The sequence below is a fragment of the Petromyzon marinus genome, unplaced genomic scaffold (genome assembly GCF_048934315.1).
Source record: "Petromyzon marinus isolate PM22_M1 ecotype Great Lakes invasive population unplaced genomic scaffold, UKy_Petmar_22M1.pri1.0 PM_G_Scaffold_33, whole genome shotgun sequence".
In the NCBI taxonomy this organism is placed as follows: domain Eukaryota; kingdom Metazoa; phylum Chordata; class Hyperoartia; order Petromyzontiformes; family Petromyzontidae; genus Petromyzon; species Petromyzon marinus.
Genome location: NW_027422906.1, coordinates 2,127,777 through 2,149,381, shown reverse-complemented (window position 1 = coordinate 2,149,381; position 21,605 = coordinate 2,127,777). Strand labels below are relative to the sequence as shown.

Below are 21,605 nucleotides of genomic sequence, written 5' to 3'. Positions count from 1 at the left end.
TGTAAGTGTCTGTATGTAAGTGTCTGAATGTAAGTGTCTATATGTAAGTATCTGTATGTAAGTGTCTGTATGTAAGTGTCTGTATGTTCGTGTCTTAGTGTCTGTATGTAAGTGTCTGTATGTAAGTGTCTGTATGTAAGTGTCTGTATGTAAGTGTCTCAGCGTCTGTATGTGTCTGTATGTAAGTGTCTGTATGTAAGTGTCTGTATGTAAGTGGCTGTATGTAAGTGTCCGTATGTAAGTGTCTGTATGTAAGTGTCTGTATGTGTCTGTATGTAAGTGTCTGTATGTAAGTGTCTGTATGTAAGTGTCTGTATGTAAGTGTCTGTATGTTAAGTGTCTGTATGTAAGTGTCTGTATGTAAGTATCTCAGTGTCTGTATGTAAGTTTCTGTATGTAAGTGTCTGTTTGTAAGTGTCTCAGTGTCTGTATGTAAGTGTCTGTATGTAAGTGTCTGTATGTAAGTGGCTGTATGTAAGTGGCTGTATGTAAGTGTCCGTATGTAAGTGTCTGTATGTAAGTGTCTGTATGTGTCTGTATGTAAGTGTCTGTATGTAAGTGTCTGTATGTAAGTGTCTGTATGTAAGTGTCTGTATGTTAAGTGTCTGTATGTAAGTGTCTGTATGTAAGTATCTCAGTGTCTGTATGTAAGTTTCTGTATGTAAGTGTCTGTATGTAAGTGTCTCAGTGTCTGTATGTAAGTGTCTGTATGTAAGTGTCTATATGTAAGTATCTGTATGTAAATATCTGTGTGTAAGTGTCTGTATGTAAGTGTCTTAGTGTCTGTATGTAAGTGTCTGTATGTAAGTGTCTGTATGTGTCTGTATGTAAGTGTCTGTATGCAAGTGTCTGTATGTAAGTGTCTGTATGTAAGTGGCTGTATGTAAGTGCCTGTTTGTAAGTGTCTTATGTAAGTGTGTGTATATAAGTGCATGTATGTAAGTGTCTGTATGTAAGTGTCTCAGTGTCTGTATGTAAGTGTCTGTATGTAAGTGTCTCAGTGTCTGTATGTAAGTGTCTGTATGTAAGCTTCTGTATGTAAGTGTCTGTAAGTAGTGGCACTATGTAAGTGTCTCAGTGTCTGTATGTAAGTGTCTGTATGTAAGTGTCTCAGTGTCTGTATGTAAGTGTCTGTATGTAAGTGTCTGTATGTAAGTGTCTGTATGTAAATGTCTCAGTGTCTGTATGTAAGTGTATGTAAGCGTCTGTATGTAAGTGTCTATGTAAGTGTCTCAGTGTCTGTATGTAAGTGTCTGTATGTAAGTGTCTGTATGTAAGTGTCTTAGTGTCTGTATGTAAGTGTCTGTATGTAATTGTCTGTGTGTAAGTGTCTTTATGTAAGAGTCTGTATGTAAGTGTCTGTATGTAAGTGTCTAAGTGTGTGTATGTAAGGGTCTGTATGTAAGTGTCTGTATGTAAGTGTCTGTATGTAAGTGTCTGTATGTAAGTGTTTGTATGTAAGTGTCTGTATGTAAGTGTCTCAATGTCTGTTTGTGTCAGTATGTAAGTGTCTGTATGTAAGTGTCTATGTAAGTGTCTGTATGTAAGTGCCTCTATGTAAGTGTCTGTATGTAAGTGTCTGTATGTAAGTGTCTGTATGTAAGTGTGTGTATGTAAGTGTCTGTATGTAAGTGTCTGTATGTAAGTGTCTCAGTATCTGTATGTAAATGTCTTTATGTAAGTGTCTGTATGTAAGTGTCTGTACGTAAGTGTCTGTATGTAAGTCTCAGTGTCTGTATGTCAGTGTGTGTTTGTAAGTGTCTGTATGTAAGTGTCTGTATGAAAGTGTCTGTATTTAAGTGTCTCAGTGTCTGTAAGTAAGTGTCTAAGTAAGTGTCTGTATGTAAGTGTCTGTATGTAAGTGTCTGTATGTTAAGTGTTTGTATGTAAGTGTCTGTATGTGAATATCTCAGTGTCTGTATGTAAGTGTCTGTATGTAAGTGTCTGTATGTAAGTGTCTCAGTGTCTGTATGTAAGTGTCTTTATGTAAGAGTCTGTATGTAAGTGTCTGTATGTAAGTGTCTAAGTGTCTGTATGTAAGTGTCTCTATGTAAGAGTCTGTATGTAAGTGTCTGTATGTAAGTGTCTAAGTGTCTGTATGTAAGGGTCTGTATGTAAGTGTCTATATGTAAGTGTCTGTATGTAAGTGTCTGTATGTAAGTGTCTGTATGTAAGTGTTTGTATGTAAGTGTCTGTATGTAAGTGTCTCAGTGTCTGTTTGTAAGTGTCAGTATGTAAGTGTCTGTATGTAAGTGTCTATGTAAGTGTCTGTATGAAAGTGCCTGTATGTAAGTGTCTGTATGTAAGTGTCTGTATGTAAGTGTCTGTATGTAAGTGACTGTATGTAAGTGTGTGTATGTAAGTGTCTGTATGTAAGTGTCTGTATGTAAGTGTGTCAGTATCTGTATGTAAGTGTCTGTATGTAAGTGTTTATATTTAAGTGTCTCTATGTAAGTCTCAGTGTCTGTATGTCAGTGTGTGTTTGTAAGTGTCTGTATGTAAGTGTCTGTATGTAAGTGTCTGTATTTAAGTGTCTCAGTGTCTGTAAGTAAGTGTCTAAGTAAGTGTCTGTATGTAAGTGTCTGTATGTAAGTGTCTGTATATAAGTGTCTGTATGTAAGTGTCTGTATGTAAGTGTCTAAGTGTGTGTATGTAAGGGTCTGTATGTAAGTGTCTGTATGTAAGCGTCTGTATGTAAGTGTCTATGTAAGTGTCTCAGTGTCTTTATGTAAGTGTCTGTATGTAAGTGTCTCAGTGTCTGTATGTAAGTGTCTCAGTGTCTGTATGTAAGTGACTGTATGTAAGTGTCTCAGTGTCTGTATGTAAGTTTCTGTATGTAAGTGTCTCAGTGTCTGTATGGAAGTGTCTGTATGTAAGTGTCTCAGTGTCTGTATGTAAGTGTCTGTTTGTAAGTGTCTGTATGTAAGTGTCTGTATGTAAGTGTATGTATGTAAGTGTCTCAGTGTCTGTATGTAAGTGTATGTAAGCGTCTGTATGTAAGTGTCTATGTAAGTGTCTCAGTGTCTGTATGTAAGTGTCTGTATGTAAGTGTCTGTATGTAAGTGTCTTAGTGTCTGTATGTAAGTGTCTGTATGTAATTGTCTGTATGTAAGTGTCTTTATGTAAGAGTCTTATGTAAGTGTCTGTATGTAAGTGTCTAAGTGTCTGTATGTAAGTGTCTTTATGTAAGAGTCTGTATGTCAGTGTCTGTATGTAAGTGTCTGTATGTAAGTGTCTGTATGTAAGTGTTTGTATGTAAGTGTCTGTATGTAAGTGTCTCAGTGTCTGTTTGTGTCAGTATGTAAGTGTCTGTATGTAAGTGTCTATGTAAGTGTCTGTATGTAAGTGCCTGCATGTAAGTGTGTGTATGTAAGTGTGTGTATGTAAGTGTCTGTATGTAAGTGTCTGTATGTAAGTGTCTCAGTATCTGTATGTAAATGTCTTTATGTAAGTGTCTGTATGTAAGTGTCTGTATGTAAGTGTCTGTATGTAAGTCTCAGCGTCTGTATGTCAGTGTGTGTTTGTAAGTGTCTGTATGTAAGTGTCTGTATGTAAGTGTCTCAGTGTCTGTATGTAAATGTCTGTATGTAAGTGTCTCAATGTCTGTATGTAAGTGTCTGTATGTAAGCTTCTGTATGTAAGTGTTTGTATTTATGTGTCTCAGTGTCTGTAAGTAAATGTCTAAGTAAGTGTCTGTATGTAAGTGTCTGTATGTAAGTGTCTGTATGTTAAGTGTTTGTATGTAAATGTCTGTATGTGAATATCTCAGTGTCTGTATGTAAGTGTCTGTATGTAAGTGTCTGTATGTAAGTGTCTCAGTGTCTGTATGTAAGTGTCTGTATGTAAGTGTCTGTAGGAGCCATCCCTTGACCGCACCCGGGCATCGATCAGCCTCCCATTATATCTGTACCATATGGAGATTCCCCCAGTACAGCTATTGAAGGCTACACGAACTACGTGGTCAAAATAGATGTTATATAATGTGGGAGCCAGAGGACATCCCTGTCGCACCCCAAGGTGTACAGGGAATGGCTCTGACTCCCGGCCACGTAGTTTTACCCGGGCCCGCTCACCATCATGAAGGTCCTTAATGATCGTGGTCAGGTACTCCAAAAGCACGAAGAACAACCCAGAGCCCAGGCCTACTGATGGTATCATAGGCCTTGACCAGGTCAATAAAGCAGAGATGTAGGTCTTGTTGGAATTCCCTACACCTCTGCTGTAGCAGACGGACAGAAAATATGGTATCTGTGCAGGACCGCCCTTTCCTGAAACCGCATTGGGGCTCCACAAGCCTCTCCTCAGCATGCCTGGCAAGGCGATGCTGAATAATCCTTGCCAGGACCTTTCCCGGCACACTGAGGAGTGAGATGCCCCTGTAGTTGTTACAGTCTGTGCGGTCCCCCTTCTTAAAGAGGGGGACGACCAGGGCATCCTTCCAATCCTGTGGAACCCGTCCAGCGGCCCAGACCGTTGTTATGATGTCATATAGGGCAGTCTGTGCACAAACGCCACCCTCCCTCAGCATTTCGCTTGGGAAATCATCTCTGCCCGCTGCCTTTCCTGGTCTCAGACTTCGGATCGCCTTCAGTACTTCCTCAACAGATGGCACCTCAGCCAGCCACTCACGGGGGGTGACTTCTTCCAATATTTGAGGCACCACAACCTCAGCAGGGTCATCCTCACTTTGTGCCACGATTTTTTCCTGGCTGAGGGATTTTCCCTCCCCCAGGACCTCACAGAAATGCTCAGCAAATCTGCAAACCTGTTCCTGGGGGTCGGAGATTGGATCACCGTTTTTTCCCCTAATGATGGTAATAGGTGTGGCGCTGCAGGTTACTTTTTTTATGGAGTTAAATAGAGATTTGTGATCACGGGCCACTGAGGCAGACTCCATCTCCTCAGCAACCCGCGACCACCACCCATCCTTGCAGCGCCTCACGGCTCTCCGAACCTCCGAGCGAAGGCTGCGGTAAGCCTCCTCATTCTCTGACGTGGGATTCTGTAGCCGATGACAGTGGGCCTGTCACTTTTTCTCAACCATCCTGAACACCTCCTCTGTCAGCCAGGGTCTCTGTGGAGGTCTGGACCGCGTACCCAAAGCAGCCATTGCAGCTGCATGAGTCACAGTCCTAAACCTCGCCCATTTACCCTCGACATCAGGAGGAGTCGGGGACGATGCCAATCCCAGCCGCAAGCGATGATGAAATTCTCGCTTGCAACTTTCATCAGATAACTGAGACCAGGCCACTTTAGGTCGGAATGGGGTCCTGGGTGTACACCCACCACCGGAGTGGAAGAATGGCAGGCGCATCTTACAGATGACTAGTCGATGGTCAGAGGGCAGATGAGCTCCACGGTAGGTCCTGGTGTCAAGGACATAGGCTCGCATCCGCTGGTCCGTCACTATGTAGTCCAGCAGATGTTCTTGCTTGGACCCGGCATGCATCCATGATGTTGTGTGGATGCGCCGATGCCGGAACAGCGTGTTGGTAATTACAAGCCCATGGGCTGCACAAAAATCTAGCAGCCTCCTACCGTTGTTATTGAGCTGATCTGGCCCATGCCCTCCAATCACTCCAGACCAGGTTCCAGTATCATGACACACACACACAGACACACACACACAGACACACACACAGACATACACACACACAGACACACACAGACACACACAGACACACAGACACACACAGACACACACAGACACACACACACAGACACACACACAGACACACACACACACACACAGACAACAACAACAACAACAACCGCCATTCGCCACTAAGTGGCGGTGACGTCACCACGACGCTTGTGCCAGGCTATGTGCACCCTGAGGCCACGTGAAGTGTCGAACGCCCGCTGGCAGGAGGTCACGGGGCAGACCCAGGTGCCACGGGTCGACTGACTGAGATGACTGGCTGATGCACCACCTGTGCCCCCTACTGTGCCAACCTGCTGTGCTTTAGCCACCCGGCGCTCCGCTCGTTGTTCTGAGCGTCGCTCCTCCGCCCTCCGTTGTTGTTGGAGGGCGACTACCTCCAACTGCCCAGTAGCGTCCTTCACGAGCCTCCTCCACAGATACCAACCTTGACACCGCTGGTACCAGTCATCGACAAGTCCACTCAGCTCCACGTCCTTCTGTACCACATCACTCCATCTCTTCTCTAGCCCGTGCCGCGCCCGTTTAGTCCCCTCGATCCGGCCGAACAAAAGCTGTTTCGGCATGCGGTGGCTGGGCATGCGGGCTACATGACCCAGCCATCGCAGCCTTGCCCGCCGGAGGAGCTCACCGATGGGACCTTGCTCAGATCTTTCAAGGATTTGTGAGCTCCTCACACAATCTAGTCTGGTTAAACCCAGGATGGATCGTAGGCAGGCCAGCCTAACTGTTTCTAACCGGTGAAGATGTTCCATTAGGGGGGTCCACGTTTCGCAAGCGTAGAGAAGGGAGGGAATGACCGTGGCCGAGAAGACCTGAAGCTTAGTGCGGAGCGATAGACCAGGTAGCTTCCACACAGCGTCACGCAACCGATGAAAAGATATTGCTGCTCGACTGATTCGGAGTGAGACCTCTGCTGTTAAACTGGAGCCGGTCATAAGCACACTGCCCAGGTATGGGAAACTCATACTCTTTGGTTCTATTCGGTGAAGTCACGTAGGTAAAAAATAAATATGGGAATCTCTCCACTCTCTCCACAACTGCCCCATCACCGATTGGGAGTTGTGGGGGTGGAGTGTCCGATGGTACAAAATACCCAGGCAGGTGCTTAGTTTTGGTGGGGGTGATGGTAAGGCCCCATCTCTTAGTGGCACGCTCCAGTCTCAGCAGCCAGCATCTCCAATTCCTCCTCTGAATGAGCAGCAATTACCAAATCATCGGCATACATAACGTGGTTGAGCAATAGGGAGCCATCCCTTGACTGCACCTGGGCATCGATCAGCCTCCCTTATATCTGTACCAAATGGAGATTCCCCCGGTACAGCTATTGAAGGCTTCACGAACTACGTGGTCAAAATAGATGTTAAATAATGTGGGAGCCAGAGGACATCACTGTCGCACCCCGGCCACGAAGTTCTACCCTGGCCCGCTCACCATCATGAAGTTCCTTAATGATCATAAGCAGAGCGTTAGGGACTCCGAAAGCACTAAGAACAACCCAGAGCCCAGGCCTACTGATGGTATCATAGGCCTTGAGCAGGTCAAAAAAGCGGAGATGTGGAATTTCCTACACTTCTGCTGTAGCAGACCGATAGAAAATATGGCATCTTTGCAGGACCGCCCTTTCCTGAAACCGCAATGGGGCTCTGCAAGCCTCGCCTCAGCGTGCCTGACAAGGCGATGTTGAATAATCCTTGCCAGGACCTTTCCCGGCACACTGAGGCATGAGATGCCCCTGTAGTTGTTACAGTCCGTGCGTTCCCCCTTCTTAAAGAGGGGGACCACCAGGGCATCCTTCCAATCCTGCGGAACCCGTCCAGTGGTCCAGACTGCTGTTATGATGTCATATAGGGCAGTCTGTGCTCAAATGCCACCCTCCCTCAGCATTTTGCTTGGGAGATCATCTCTACCCAGTGCCTTTCCTGGTCTCAGACTCCGGATCGCCTTCAGTACTTCTTCAACAGATGGCACCTCAGCCAGCCACTCACAGGGGGTGACTTCCTCTTCTATGAGGCACCGCAGCCTCAGCAGGGTCATCCTCACTTTGTGCCACGATGTTTTCCAGGTTGGGTGATTTCCCCTCCCCCAGGACCTCCCAAAAATGCTCAGCAAATCTGCAAACCTGTTCCTGGGGGTCGGAGATTGGATCACCGTTCTTTCTCCTAATGATGGTAATAGGTGTGGCGCTGCAGGTTACTTTTTTGATGGAGTTAAATAGGAATTTGTGATCACAGGCCATTGGGGCAGACTCCATCTGCTCAGCAACCTGCAACCACCAACCATCCTTAAGGCGCCTCACGGCTCTACGAACCTCCGAGCGAAGGCTTCGGTAAGCCTCCTCATTCTCTGACATGGGATGTTGTAGATGATGAGAGTGGGCCTGTCGCTTTTTCTCAGCCAGCCTGAACACCTCCTTTGTCAGCCAGGGTCTCTGAGGAGGTCTGGACCGTGTACCCAAAGAAGCCATTGCAGCTGCATAAGCCACAGTCCTAAACCTCGCCCATTTCCCCTCGACATGAGGAGGTTTGGGATGATGCCAACCCCAGCTGCAAGCGATGATTAAATTCTCGCTTGAAATTTTAATCAGCTAGCTGAGACCATGCCACTATGGGTTTGAATGGGGTCCTGGGTGTACACCCACCACCGGAGTGGAAGAATGGCAGGCACATCTTAAAGATGCCAAGTCGATGGTCAGTGGGCAGATCAGCTCCTGGTGTCAAGGACATGGGCCCGCATCCACTGTTCCATCACAATGTAGTCCAGCAGATGGTCTTGCTTGTGTAGTGACTGTGATTGTCACTGTGTGGTGCCGGGCTTACGAAACCGCAGCGGATAATGTCTTGGCATTATGTGTAGTCCGCTTACTGGGCGAAGTACCAGCCCTCACGGGGCTTGGGTGAGCGCTGTGCAGCGTGGAGGCACCATGTGCGGTGTGCGGTGCGGGCTCCCGGTGAGGGAGCGAGAGGGAGTGTCAGCCAGCCAGGGTTACGTTGGGGCATGATACGCTGGTTGGCCTGCCGACACGTAACCGGATGATATTGGAGGGGGGCCTCCGGTGGACGGGGGCCGCTGGGCGGTCACGTGGTATAGCAGAGCTCTTGGGGAGCCTTCAGAAAGAGCCGGAGAGATCTGGAAGGTGGGCGGGGCGAGGGGCGGAGCCAACCCCAGCCCAGGCCGATATAACGGGGGCCCCGGGAGGGGCTCGGGGTTCTTCGTGTTACTGGTGATGAAGATCCACGTCGGGTTGAAGAAGCCTCTAGCCACGTGGTCCGGGACCCAGCTTGTGGTCTGGGCCGGGATAGCGAACCGTGTCTAGTTCTGCCGTAGCGTGGCTAGATGAGCATTCAACACCCAAGTGTAGGTTGTGTTATGTTACGTTGAGTTTCTGAATAAAGTGTTGCTCCCAAGACAACGTCTGCGACTCAGTTGAACTCGTTACACTTGGACCTGGCATGCATCCATGATGTTGTGTGGATGTGCCGATGCCGGAACAGCGTGTTGGTAATTACAAGCCCATGGGCTGCACAAAAATCTATCAGCCTCTTACCGTTGTTATTGAGCTGATCTGGCCCATGCCCTCCAATCACTCCAGACCAGGTGCTAGCATCATGACCAACTCGGGCATTGAAGTCACCCAACAAGATGACTCTATCCCGAGGGGCCACTTTAGCCAGTATCTTTGACAGGAGGTCATAGAAGCCATCTGACTCATCGGCCTTGCCTGCATCCTTCCAGATGTTCGTCTTCAGTGGGGGCATACATAACCACGACCACCACTCCTTGCCTCTGGTTGATGGGAAGGCGAGCCCAAAGTAGCCTGGGGATTACAGCATCCCACACCTGACCGCCACACTCCCACGCCCCCTTCATTCTTTTGTTCAGAAGAAGAGCCATTCCCTGTTGTTTGGCAGTCTCCTGCCCCGAGTAAAGGACTGTCCACCCCTCATGGTGGCAGGAGCCAGAGCCGGTCCCCTGGACCTCCTGAATACCATAGAGATGCAGGCGGTACCGGTCCAGCTCCCAACAAAAGAATGGAAGCCTCTCCTCCGCAATGAGCGTTCGAACATTCCACGTGGCCATCCGTAGAGGCTTTTTGTTGTTTCTGAAGAAGCCCCGAGGATAAAGATTCAATCTCCTCGCTCCGCCAAATGGGGTTTGGCCAGGAGACGTCATAGACGCCCGTACCCCTGGTGCCTCCGGCACAAACTTAATAAATGCATTACCTCGTATTTTAGTGGTAGTTAATTGAAAGTGGAGGGGTTACCAGTCCCTCGCACCGGTCCAAAGCCCCCTTTTGGCCATTGTGGTGGTAACAAATGCCATGAAGGGAAAGGCCAATCTAAATTGGCCCTCCCCCCACGGCACTGCCCACCACAATTTTGCCGTCCGGCACCTCGAGGAGGTAGGGGGTTGTTTTTGCCGGACAATACACACACACGGACATACATACACATACACATACATCCACACACGTGTACATACATACACATACATAAACAAAGACCCTCCATATAGCCTCAACAGACTGTAGGGGCAAGTGCTGTTAGCGAGCACCTATGAAGAGACCGGAACGGCACACGAGGGGGTTGGTGGCAAGCACAACGCCCGACCACCTTTGTCTGCTCAGTGGCGATGTTTACACACCACACCAGGTACTCAATTGAGGCTGAGTACACCTAGGGGAGGCCCAGGACCATTTCAGATAATCTTCACCGGTGTTGGCCACGAGCGGGAATTGAACCCGGGTCGCCGGGTTCGTAGCGCTAACCACTACTTTACCACTACCCATCTTGGTGTGGGGGTCACCTGAGTCTCGATGTTGTGCCCTTTGAGTGCCGAGCGGATGAAGTGCAGCACGCAGTCCACCAGCCCCTCGCACTGCCGCATGCTCAGCCGCCTGTCCGGGTCTGCCAAGCTCAACTCCCTGCAACGTCACCGCCGTGACGTGAACCCTGACGTCCCCGTCACGTCAACCACGACATTCCCGTCGCGTCCACCGCAACGTCCCCGTCACGTCTGTCTCGGCGCGCCTTACCGCAGGCACGCCAGGGCGTTGCAGAACGCCGCGGAAGGCGAGGCGGGCGAGCTGAGTGAGGAGGGTGAGACGGGCGAGCTGGGTGAGGACGGTGAGGAGGGTTTGTCTCCAACGTTGCTCCTCCAGCCGCTCTCTGGCACCAGCACGAGCTCCACCAGCGCCGGGAGGCAGAGCTCCACCAGCGCAGCCCTCAGAGGCTCGTGGCACGACAGGTTCCACAGCGTGCCTGGGGTAGGGGTGGCGAGGGTGGGTGGGTGGTGAGTGTGAGTGGTGAGTGTGGGTGGTGAGCATGGCGAGAGTGGTGAGCCTGGTGAGAGTGGTGAGCCTGGTGAGAGTAGTGAGCGTGGTGAGAGTGGTGAGCGTGACGAGCGTGGCGAGCATGGGTGGTGAGTGTGGGTGGTGAGTGTGGGTGGTGAGCGTGGGTGGTGAGTGTGGGTGGCGAGAGTGGGTGGTGAGTGGTGAGTGTGAGTGGCGAGAGTGGGTGGTGAGTGTGGGTGGGTTGCTACCGGTGATCTTCTCCAGGGTGTGAGGGTTGTGAGTGCGTCCCAGCAGGCTGGCGAAGGCCGCGATGCCTCCATTGTTGCAGAGGGCCAATGCGCCAACATGGTTGGAGCTGAGGACTTGCAACACCTCACATGCATATGCACGCACCTGTGGGGGCACGGGGAGATGAGGAGATGCACAAACAACAACCGCCATACGCCACCAAGTGGCGGTGATGTCACCACGACGCTTGTGCCAGGCTATGTGCACCTTGAGGCCACGTGAAGTGTCGAACGCCCGCTGGCAGAAGGTCAAGGGACAGACCCAGGTGCCACGGGTCGACTGACTGAGATGACTGGCTGATGCACCGCCTGTGCCCCCTCCTGTGCCAACCTGCTGTGCTTTAGCCACCCGGCGCTCCGCTCGTTGTTCTGAGCGTCGCTCCTCCGCCCTCCGTTGTTGTTGAAGGGCGACTGCCTCCAACTGCCCAGTAGCGTCCTTCACGAGCCTCCTCCACAGAGGCCGATTTTTACACCGCTGGTACCAGTCATCGGGAAGTCGACTCAGCTCCACGTCTTCTTGTACCACGTCACTCCATCTCTTCTCTAGCCCGTGCTGCGCACAGACAAAGATACCCCGTATAGCCTTAACAGACTGTAGGGGCAAGTGCTGTTAGCGAGCGCCTTTAAAGGCCGGCACAGCACACGAGGGGGTGGGTGGCCAGCACTATGCCCGGCCGCCTTTGTCTCCGTAGCGGCGATGTTTACACATCCCTCCAGGTACTCATTTGAGGCTGAGTCGACCTACACACACACAGACACATATCCTTGTGCGCCCCACCCGTGGTCTCACCTGGTCGTCGTCCTCACGGTCAGTGAGCAGCGTGAGGAGTGAGCGCGGCGTCCCAGCCGCCCTCACCACTGCCACCGCCCACTCCTCGGGTTGCTCGCAACCACCACTGCCACCACGGCCACCACCCCCACCAACACCACCACCACCGCCACCACCACCAACACCACCACCCCCACCACCACCAACACCACCACCGCCACCAACACCACCACCGACAACACCACCACCACCAACGCCACCAACACCACCACCAATAACACCACCACCAACACCACCACCAACACCACAGCCAGCGGCGGTGGTGTTGGTGGTGGTGCAGCAGCAGCAGCAGCGTCTGAGAGCGCCCAGGAAGCCGAGCCACCAGCGGCACAGCGGGGAGCCAAGCGGCAGTGCGGCAGTAGCAGCAGGGACAGCAGCAGGAGCAGCAGCAGGGACAGCAGGGGCAGCGGCGGCAGGGGCAGCAGGGGCAGCGGCGGCAGGGGCAGCAGCAGCAGGGACAGCAGCAGCAGGGGCAGCAACAGCAGGGGCAGCAGCAGCAGGGACAGCAGCAGGGACAGCAGGGACAGCAGCAGCAGGGACAGCAACAGCAGGGACAGCGGGGGCAGCAGGGGCAGCAGCAGCAGCAGGGACAGCAGCAGGGGCAGCAGGGACAGCAGGGACAGCAGGGACAGCAGCAGCAGGGGCAGCAGCAGCAGGGACAGCAGGGGCAGCAACAGGGGCAGCAGGGACAGCGGGGGCAGCAGGGACAGCAGGGGCAGCAGCAGCAGGGACAGCAGGGGCAGCAACAGCAGCAGGGACAGCAGAAGGGTCAGGGCGCAGAGCGTGAGACAGGGAGGCCGCGTTGGCCATGGTGGTGACAAAGTCCTCGTCCTGGGGGGGAGGGAGGGGGAGTGGGGGAGTGGTGAGTGTACTAGTGGTGAGTGTACTAGTGGTGAGTGGTGAGTGTACTAGTGGTGAGTAGTGGTGAGTGTACTAGTGGTGAGTGGTGAGTGTACTAGTGGTGAGTAGTGGTGAGTGGTGAGTGTACTAGTGGTCAGTGTACTAGTGGTGAGTGGTGGGTGTACTAGTGGTGAGTAGTGGTGAGTGGTGAGTGTACTAGTGGTGAGTGTACTAGTGGTGAGTGTACTAGTGGTGAGTGGTGAGTGTACTAGTGGTGAGTGTACTAGTGGTGAGTGGTGAGTGTACTAGTGGTAAGTGTACTAGTGGTGAGTAGTGGTGAGTGGTGAGAGTACTAGTGGTGAGTGTACTAGTGGTGAGTAGTGGTGAGTGGTGAGTGTACTAGTGGTGAGTGTACTAGTGGTGAGTGGTGAGTAGTGGTGAGTGGTGGGTGTACTAGTGGTGAGTATACTAGTGGTGAGTGTACTAGTGGTGAGTAGTGGTGAGTGGTGAGTGTACTAGTGGTGAGTAGTGGTGAGTGTACTAGTGGTGAGTGGTGAGTAGTGGTGAGTTTTGAGTAGTGGTGAGTGTACTAGTGGTGAGTGTACTAGTGGTGAGTGGTGAGTGTACTAGTGGTGAGTAGTGGTGAGTGTACTAGTGGTGAGTAGTGGTGAGTGGTGAGTAGTGGTGAGTGGTGAGTAGTGGTGAGTGTACTAGTGGTGAGTGTACTAGTGGTGAGTGTACTAGTGGTGAGTAGTGGTGAATGTATTAGTGGTGAGTGTACTAGTGGTGAGTGGTGAGTAGTGGTGAGTGTACTAGTGGTGAGTGGTGAGTAGTGGTGAGTGTTGAGTGTACTAGTGGTGAGTGTACTAGTGGTGGGTAGTGGTGAGTGGAGAGTAGTGGTGAGTGTACTAGTGGTGAGTGTACTAGTGGTGAGTGGTGAGTAGTGGTGAGTGTACTAGTGGTGAGTAGTGGTGAGTGTACTAGTGGTGAGTGTACTAGTGGTGAGTAGTGGTGAGTGTACTAGTGGTGAGTGGTGAGTGTACTAGTGGTGAGTGTACTAGTGGTGAGTGTACTAGTGGTGAGTAGTGGTGAGTAGTGGTGAGTGGTGAGTGTACTAGTGGTGAGTGGTGAGTGTACTAGTGGTGAGTGTACTAGTGGTGAGTAGTGGTGAGTGGTGAGTGTACTAGTGGTGAGTAGTGGTGAGTGTACTAGTGGTGAGTGGTGAGTAGTGGTGAGTGTACTAGTGGTGAGTGTACTAGTGGTGAGTAGTGGTGAGTGTTGAGTGTAAACTCACCAGGCGATGCTGAACCCCCCAAACCCGGATCCAACTCCACACGACGAACCGGTTCCAAACACAAGTCGACAAGGTATTGATTCAGACTCTAAGTCGATTCCTCATGCAATTCAATGAGCAATCGAATTCTAATACAACTCTTCAATCCGATTCCCCGTGCAAGTCAATAGGAGTCGATTCTTAATGCGTTTAAAAAGGAGTCGACTCCTCACGAAACAATGTTGAGAATCAATTTATACGGTGGCGTCACGGAGGTAAAATAAAACAAAATAAAAGAAAACAATTAAATCACGACGTTTTGGAGGCAACACAAGTCTCCTTCTTCAGGTGGAGCAGACACAACGGTGTACTAGTGGTGAGTGGTGAGTAGTGGTGAGTGGTGAGTGTACTAGTGGTGAGTGTACTAGTGGTGAATAGTGGTGAGTGGTGAGTAGTGGTGAGTGGTGAGTGTACTAGTGGTGAGTAGTGGTGAGTGGTGAGTAGTGGTGAGTGGTGAGTGTACTAGTGGTGAGTGGTGAGTGTACTAGTGGTGAGTGTACTAGTGGTGAGTGTACTAGTGGTGAGTGTACTAGTGGTGAGTAGTGGTGAGTGTACTAGTGGTGAGTGTACTAGTGGTGAGTAGTGGTGAGTGGTGAGTAGTGGTGAGTGGTGAGTGTACTAATGGTGAGTGTACTAGTGGTGAGTAGTGGTGAGTGGTGAGTAGTGGTGAGTGGTGAGTGTACTAGTGGTGAGTGTACTAGTGGTGATTGGTGAGTGTACTAGTGGTGAGTAGTGGTGAGTGGTGAGTAGTGGTGAGTGGTGAGTGTACTAGTGGTGAGTGTACTAGTGGTGAGTAGTGGTGAGTGGTGAGTAGTGGTGAGTGGTGAGTGTACTAGTGGTGAGTAGTGGTGAGTGGTGAGTAGTGGTGAGTGGTGAGTGTACTAGTGGTGAGTGGTGAGTGTACTAATGGTGAGTGTACTAGTGGTGAGTAGTGGTGAGTGGTGGGTGTACTAGTGGTGAGTGTACTAGTGGTGAGTGTACTAGTGGTGAGTAGTGGTGAGTGTACTAGTGGTGAGTGTACTAGTGGTGAGTAGTGGTGAGTGGTGAGTAGTGGTGAGTGGTGAGTGTACTAGTGGTGAGTAGTGGTGAGTGGTGAGTAGTGGTGAGTGGTGAGTGTACTAGTGGTGAGTGTACTAGTGGTGAGTAGTGGTGAGTGGTGAGCAGTGGTGAGTGGTGAGTGTACTAGTGGTGAGTGGTGAGTGTACTAGTGGTGAGTGTACTAGTAGTGAGTAGTGGTGAGTGGTGAGTGTACTAGTGGTGAGTGTACTAGTGGTGAGTAGTGGTGAGTGGTGGGTGTACTAGTGGTGAGTGTACTAGTGGTGAGTGTACTAGTGATGAGTGGTGAGTGTACTAGTGGTGAGTGGTGGGTGTACTAGTGGTGAGTGTACTAGTGGTGAGTGTACTAGTGGTGAGTGTTGAGTAGTGGTGAGTAGTGGTGAGTGTACTAGTGGTGAGTGTACTAGTGGTGAGTGGTGAGTGTACTAGTGGTGAGTGGTGAGTAGTGGTGAGTGGTGAGTAGTGGTGAGTGTACTAGTGGTGAGTAGTGGTGAGTGTACTAGTGGTGAGTGGTGAGTAGTGGTGAGTGGTGAGTAGTGGTGAGTGTACTAGTGGTGAGTGTACTAGTGGTGAGTGTACTAGTGGTGAGTAGTGGTGAGTGTACTAGTGGGGGAGTGGTGAGTGTGCTAGTGGTGAGTATACTAGTGGTGAGTGGTGAGTGTACTAGTGGTGAGTGTACTAGTGGTGAGTGTATTAGTGGTGAGTGTACTAGTGGTGAGTGGTGAGTAGTGGTGAGTAGTGGTGAGTGTACTAGTGGTGAGTGTACTAGTGGTGAGTAGTGGTGAGTAGTGGTGAGTGTACTAGTGGTGAGTGTTGAGTAGTGGTTAGTGTACTAGTGGTGAGTGTACTAGTGGTGAGTGGTGAGTGTACTAGTGGTGAGTGTACTAGTGGTGAGTAGTGGTGAGTGTACTAGTGGTGAGTGGTGAGTGTACTAGTGGTGAGTGTACTAGTGGTGAGTAGTGGTGAGTAGTGGTGAGTGTACTAGTGGTGAGTGTACTAGTGGTGAGTGTACTAGTGGTGAGTGGTGGGTGTACTAGTGGTGAGTGTACTAGTGGTGAGTGGTGAGTGTACTAGTGGTGAGTGTACTAGTGGTGAGTGGTGAGTAGTGGTGAGTGGTGAGTGTACTAGTGGTGAGTAGTGGTGAGTGTACTAGTGAGTAGTGGTGAGTGTACTAGTGGTGAGTGTACTAGTGGTGAGTGTACTAGTGGTGAGTGGTGGGTGTACTAGTGGTGAGTGTACTAGTGGTGAGTGGTGAGTAGTGGTGAGTGTACTAGTGGTGAGTGGTGAGTAGTGGTAAGTGGTGAGTGTACTAGTGGTGAGTGTACTAGTGGTAAGTGGTGAGTAGTGGTAAGTGGTGAGTGTACTAGTGGTGAGTGTACTAGTGGTGAGTAGTGGTGAGTGTACTAGTGGTGAGTAGTGGTGAGTGTACTAGTGGTGCGTAGTGGTGAGTGTACTAGTGGTGAGTGTACTAGTGGCGAGTGTACTAGTGGTGAGTAGTGGTGAGTGTACTAGTGGTGAGTGTACTAGTGGTGAGTAGTGGTGAGTGTTGAGTGTAAACTCACCAGGCGATGCTGAACCCCCCAGACCCGGATCCAACTCCACACCACGAACCGGTTCCAAACACAAGTCGACAAGGAATTGATTCAGACGCTAAGTCGATTCCTCATGCAATTCAATGAGCAATCGATTTCTAATACAATCTACAATCCGATTCCCTGTGCAAGTCAATGGGAGTCGATTCTTAATGCGATTAAAAAGGAGTCGACTCCTCACGAAACAATGAGAATCAATTTGTACGGTGGAGTCACGGAGGTAAAATAAAATAAAACAAAAGAAAACAATTAAATCACGACGTTTCGGAGGCAACACAAGTCTCCTTCTTCAGGTGGAACAGACACACCGGAACATCAGTGTCAAGCAGACAGCTCAGTGACACAGAATTAGTAAAGTTGGACTACATGTTTATTTCTCGAAAGCATTTTGGCTGTAGACCAGTGTAACAAGTCAAAAATTTAACTGGAGGCTTTATTTCTTCCAGCACAAGACGCATGATATGGTAGCTGCAGTAAGCCACCCACCGCCGACACACACACACCCACGTGTATTTGTGGATGCACTAAGCCGACACACACACACACACCTGTACTTGTGGATGCACTAAGTCCGACACACAAACACACACCTGTACTTGTGGATGCACTAAGTCCGACACACACACCGACCCATCTGTACTGGTGGATGCACTAAGTCCGACACACACACACACACCGACCCACTGTTCTGGTGGATGCACTAAGTCCGACACACACACACCTGTACTTGTGGATGCGTTAAGTCCGACACACACACCGACCCACCTGTACTGGTGGGTGCACTAAGTCCGACACACACACACACCTGTACTTGTGGATGCACTAAGTCTGACACACACACACCTGTACTTGTGGATGCACTAAGTCCGACACACACACACACACCTGTACTTGTGGATGCACTTAGTCCGACACACACACACCTGTACTTGTGGATGCACTAAGTCCGACACACACACCTGTACTTGTGGATGCACTGAGTCCGACACACACACACCTGTACTGGTGGATTCACTAAGTCCGACACACTCACACACCGACCCACCTGTACTTGTGGATGCACTAAGTCCGACACACACACACCTGTACTTGTGGATGCGTTAAGTCCGACACACACACACCGACCCACCTGTACTGGTGGATGTCCTCGAAGGACTTGGAGTTGTTGATGGCGAAGACACAGAGGAAGTGCTGGCGGTCGGAGACTGAAATGGTGGCGGCTGAGGAGCTTGTTCACTAGCTCACTCCTTGTTTAAAAAATGTTGCTTTGAAGGTCTCCCTCTCAAAATAACGCTCCCAAATAATCAACAGATATTGGTAGTGTGCTGCTATCGACCGCCTAGTGGGAAGGATGTTGAAGCTGCGTCTGCACTGAGAGAGCTTTTTGGGCGCCTCCCTAAAGGTGAAATAGTTTTAGTGGGTGATCTAAATTGGAATTGGCTAAACCCGCCGGCCGTGGCCACACATTTTGCAGATGAATTTAATCTGTTTCAATTAATAAATGTCCCCACAAGACCCAACCTAAAATATTCGGGACAGTCAACTCTGCTTGACGTCCTATTGACATATGCCCCTCACAATTTCACACTGACTGGTGTTCTGGGTAATAACCTTAGTGATCACTCCTTCATTTTTGGAGTGAGATCATCAGCCAGACCCAAAGCCCCCCTAAATTGGTTGAAAAGCACTCTATGAGACACTTCAGCACTCAGGCATTTGCTAATGATGTGCTTCACTCGGATATTGACAAGGTCTGTGATATCCCCAACCTGATTACAGCTTGGGAGACTTTCAGGTACACGTTTCTCCAAATTCTTAACAAGCATGCTCCGTTGGTTAGATTTAAAACTAAATGCAACCGCCCACCATGGTTTGATCATTTGATTACAAAGCTAATGAAAACTAGGGACAAGGCTTGGGCATGTGCTGAGAAAAGTAATTTGGTCAATGACTGGCTAGAATACAGGATTTTAAGGAATAGATGCGTCAAAAAAAACGGCATGCAAAAAATGCCTACTTTTTCTCCACTCTCCTGGAATCACATGGAAATGCCAGGATTTTCTTGAAAACAAATATATCGAAAAGGCATCCAAAACAGACAATCTGCCCGTTGAGCTTAACCGAAATGGGGAATATTTTTCAGATCCCAAAAAAATAGTTGACAATTTTAACCTTCATTTTTCTGAAGCTGGTAATCTTTTTTTATAATGTATTGGGAGTCACCTCTGCTCATGCAAATTCCTACACCCCTGTCCAAACATTAAACGAATTTAGTTTCCAGACAATCCACGAAAGTAATGTTCTGAAACAACTGTCTTACCTCAAAGGGTCTTCCTCTTCCGGAGCAGATAGTATTCCCGTCTTTGCTCTACTAACTGTTGGTCACCTAATATACAAACCTATAGCCCATATTTTCAACCTGTCCATCAAAGAAGCATCAGTTCCTCTAGAATGGAAACATTCCTATGTCCGTCCACTTCACAAAGGGGGCCCTAAAGATGATCCAAATAACTACTGACCTATCTCAATTTTGTCCCCGTTGATGAAAATTTTTGAAAAATTATTGACCTACCAAATTAGCAGTTTCCTGTCCACCAACAATCTACTACATCTAAAACAATCTGGGTTCGGAAAAAAATACAGCACCACATCTGCTGCATTAGACTCTCTGAATCACATTTACAGTAGCCTTGATAATAAGCAGTACTGTACCTGTCTTTTTCTAGACCTGTCCAAAGCTTTTGATACAGTAGACCACAACACCCTGCTTAGTAAATTAAGTTCCTCGGTTTTTCCGAAAACACAGTAAAATGGTTACAAAATTACCTCTTTTCTCGCACCCAAACTGTATTCACAGATGGTTGGAGGTCAAACAGTGTTAAGATAACAAAAGGGGTTCCACAGGGTTCCATCCTCGGCCCCCTTTTCTTCTCTCTTTATGTCAATGACTTGGGCACTGACCTGGATCATTCCAGGGTAAATCTTTTTGCAGATGACACAATAGTGATTACTGCTGGCCACTCTCCGGATGACGTGATTGCTAAGCTACAGGGTGATTTCAACAAACTACAACATCAGCTAGTTGCTCTTAAACTAGTCCTGAATACCTACAAAACCAAGGTGCTATGCTTCTCACCAGGACTAAAGCAGGAAGTCATGTTTCCCCAATTACATTCCTTAAATAATTATAAAATAGAGCAAGTCAAGATCTATAAGTATCTTGGGGTCATCCTGGATTCAAAACTGAATTTTGAAGATCACATTGATTATATTGGTAAAAAGACACAAATAAAAATTGGTTTTCTGTATCGACACAAGCACTGCTTCCCCCCAATGTTCCGTTTGGAATTGATAAAAGCTACCATACTGCCTCTACTTGACTACTGTGACATCGTGTATAAATCAGCCCCAAGTACTGTACTGAAGAAGCTTGATTCCATCTATCACTCGGCCTTAAAATTTACATTGAACTGCACATATAGGACTCACCACTGTGATCTCTACATTGGGTCAAACTTAACGTCTCTTAATGTTCGACGGCTTGTGCACCAGATCTTATTTATTCACGATGTACTTACAAAAAAATCCACAGACTACCTGCTGGATCTCCACTCTATTTCAAATAACAAATTTGACCTCAGGTCTTCGCTCATTTACCAGCTTCACATTCCCTATTGCCGTAGGAAGGGCCTTTGCTATTGATGCCCCCAGAGTCTGGAATGCTATTGCCAATAAACTGCAACTTGAATCGCTACCAATGAGATCTTCTCTCAAAACTGCTCTCGAGGAGTTGTACACCCCTAGCTGCCACTGCTATTCATTGGCGTAACATAAAATAAAATGTTTCGCTCCGGATAACGCTCCAAAGTATTATCTGTATTTTGATTTAGCGTGCTGATCTTAAAGGTACATTGAGTAATTTGATACTCAGACCGATGCATCTGTTGTTGTGGAGTAACTCATGCAGCCAACTATGGCTCTAGGATTTGGTGTTACATGTTATTTATGTAGTTAATTGTAAAAATTCGGTCACAGTCCCTGTGATCACTGTTACGCTGCAATTATGGCTTTATTTTTTGGTGATTTGGAAAACGTTTTTAGGTTTGGACATGTTTGTTTTGTTGTAGTACGGAGTTAAACTGATGGCCTTAATCTAAGTTGTTGTGGTTGTTGTTTGACTTGCATCCCACTGGGATTTTTTGCACACAGCGTTGGTGTACGGCTAATTTTCAGGAATATTTTGCTGTTTTTTTCATGGATTTTCTGTTTGCACAGTCACATAGTCACTTTAAGATGTTTTTCTTGTTCGTGTTTTTGTTTTTTTTGTTTGTTGTGGTTGCACCCGATTCAAGAGCCGAATCGCTCACAGGGCTAAAATAAACTGAAAACTGAACTGGGCCTTCAAACCGTCACGGAGAGACGTGGGTGGAGGAGGGGCGGGGTTTGAAGGGGGCGTGGTGGAAGGAGGCGGGGCGGGGTGGAAGAGGGCGGGGCGGTGCAAGGGGGCGGGGTGTAAGGGGGCGGGGTGGGGGTGTAAGGGGCGGGGTGGACGGGGGGCAGGGTGGGCGGGGTGGGGAAATGCCCCTCGGTTTAAAAAAACGCCGCGTATTTCTATTGGTCGAGAAGCATGCACGTGACCTGCTTTATATTTCATGCAGTTCACATTCCTGGTTCTTTCGGTAAAGTCACGTAGATAGAAAATAAAAATTAAAT

General features: G+C 48.8%; 1 long non-coding RNA gene across 2 annotated transcripts; it reads right to left on the bottom strand.

The window, feature by feature from the left end:
- Positions 1-10,717: 10,717 nt before the first annotated feature.
- On the bottom strand, positions 10,718-14,454 carry LOC142915624 (uncharacterized). Of its 2 annotated transcripts, none has more exons than XR_012936035.1 (3): positions 14,206-14,454; positions 11,204-11,348; positions 10,718-10,923 (listed from the first exon to the last, which is right to left on the bottom strand). It is a non-coding gene; the product is annotated as an uncharacterized LOC142915624 (long non-coding RNA). The 2 variants fall into 2 exon arrangements; XR_012936034.1 differs by lacking the exon at positions 14,206-14,454 and adding an exon at positions 12,033-12,228.
- Between the last annotated feature and the right edge of the window lie 7,151 nt (positions 14,455-21,605).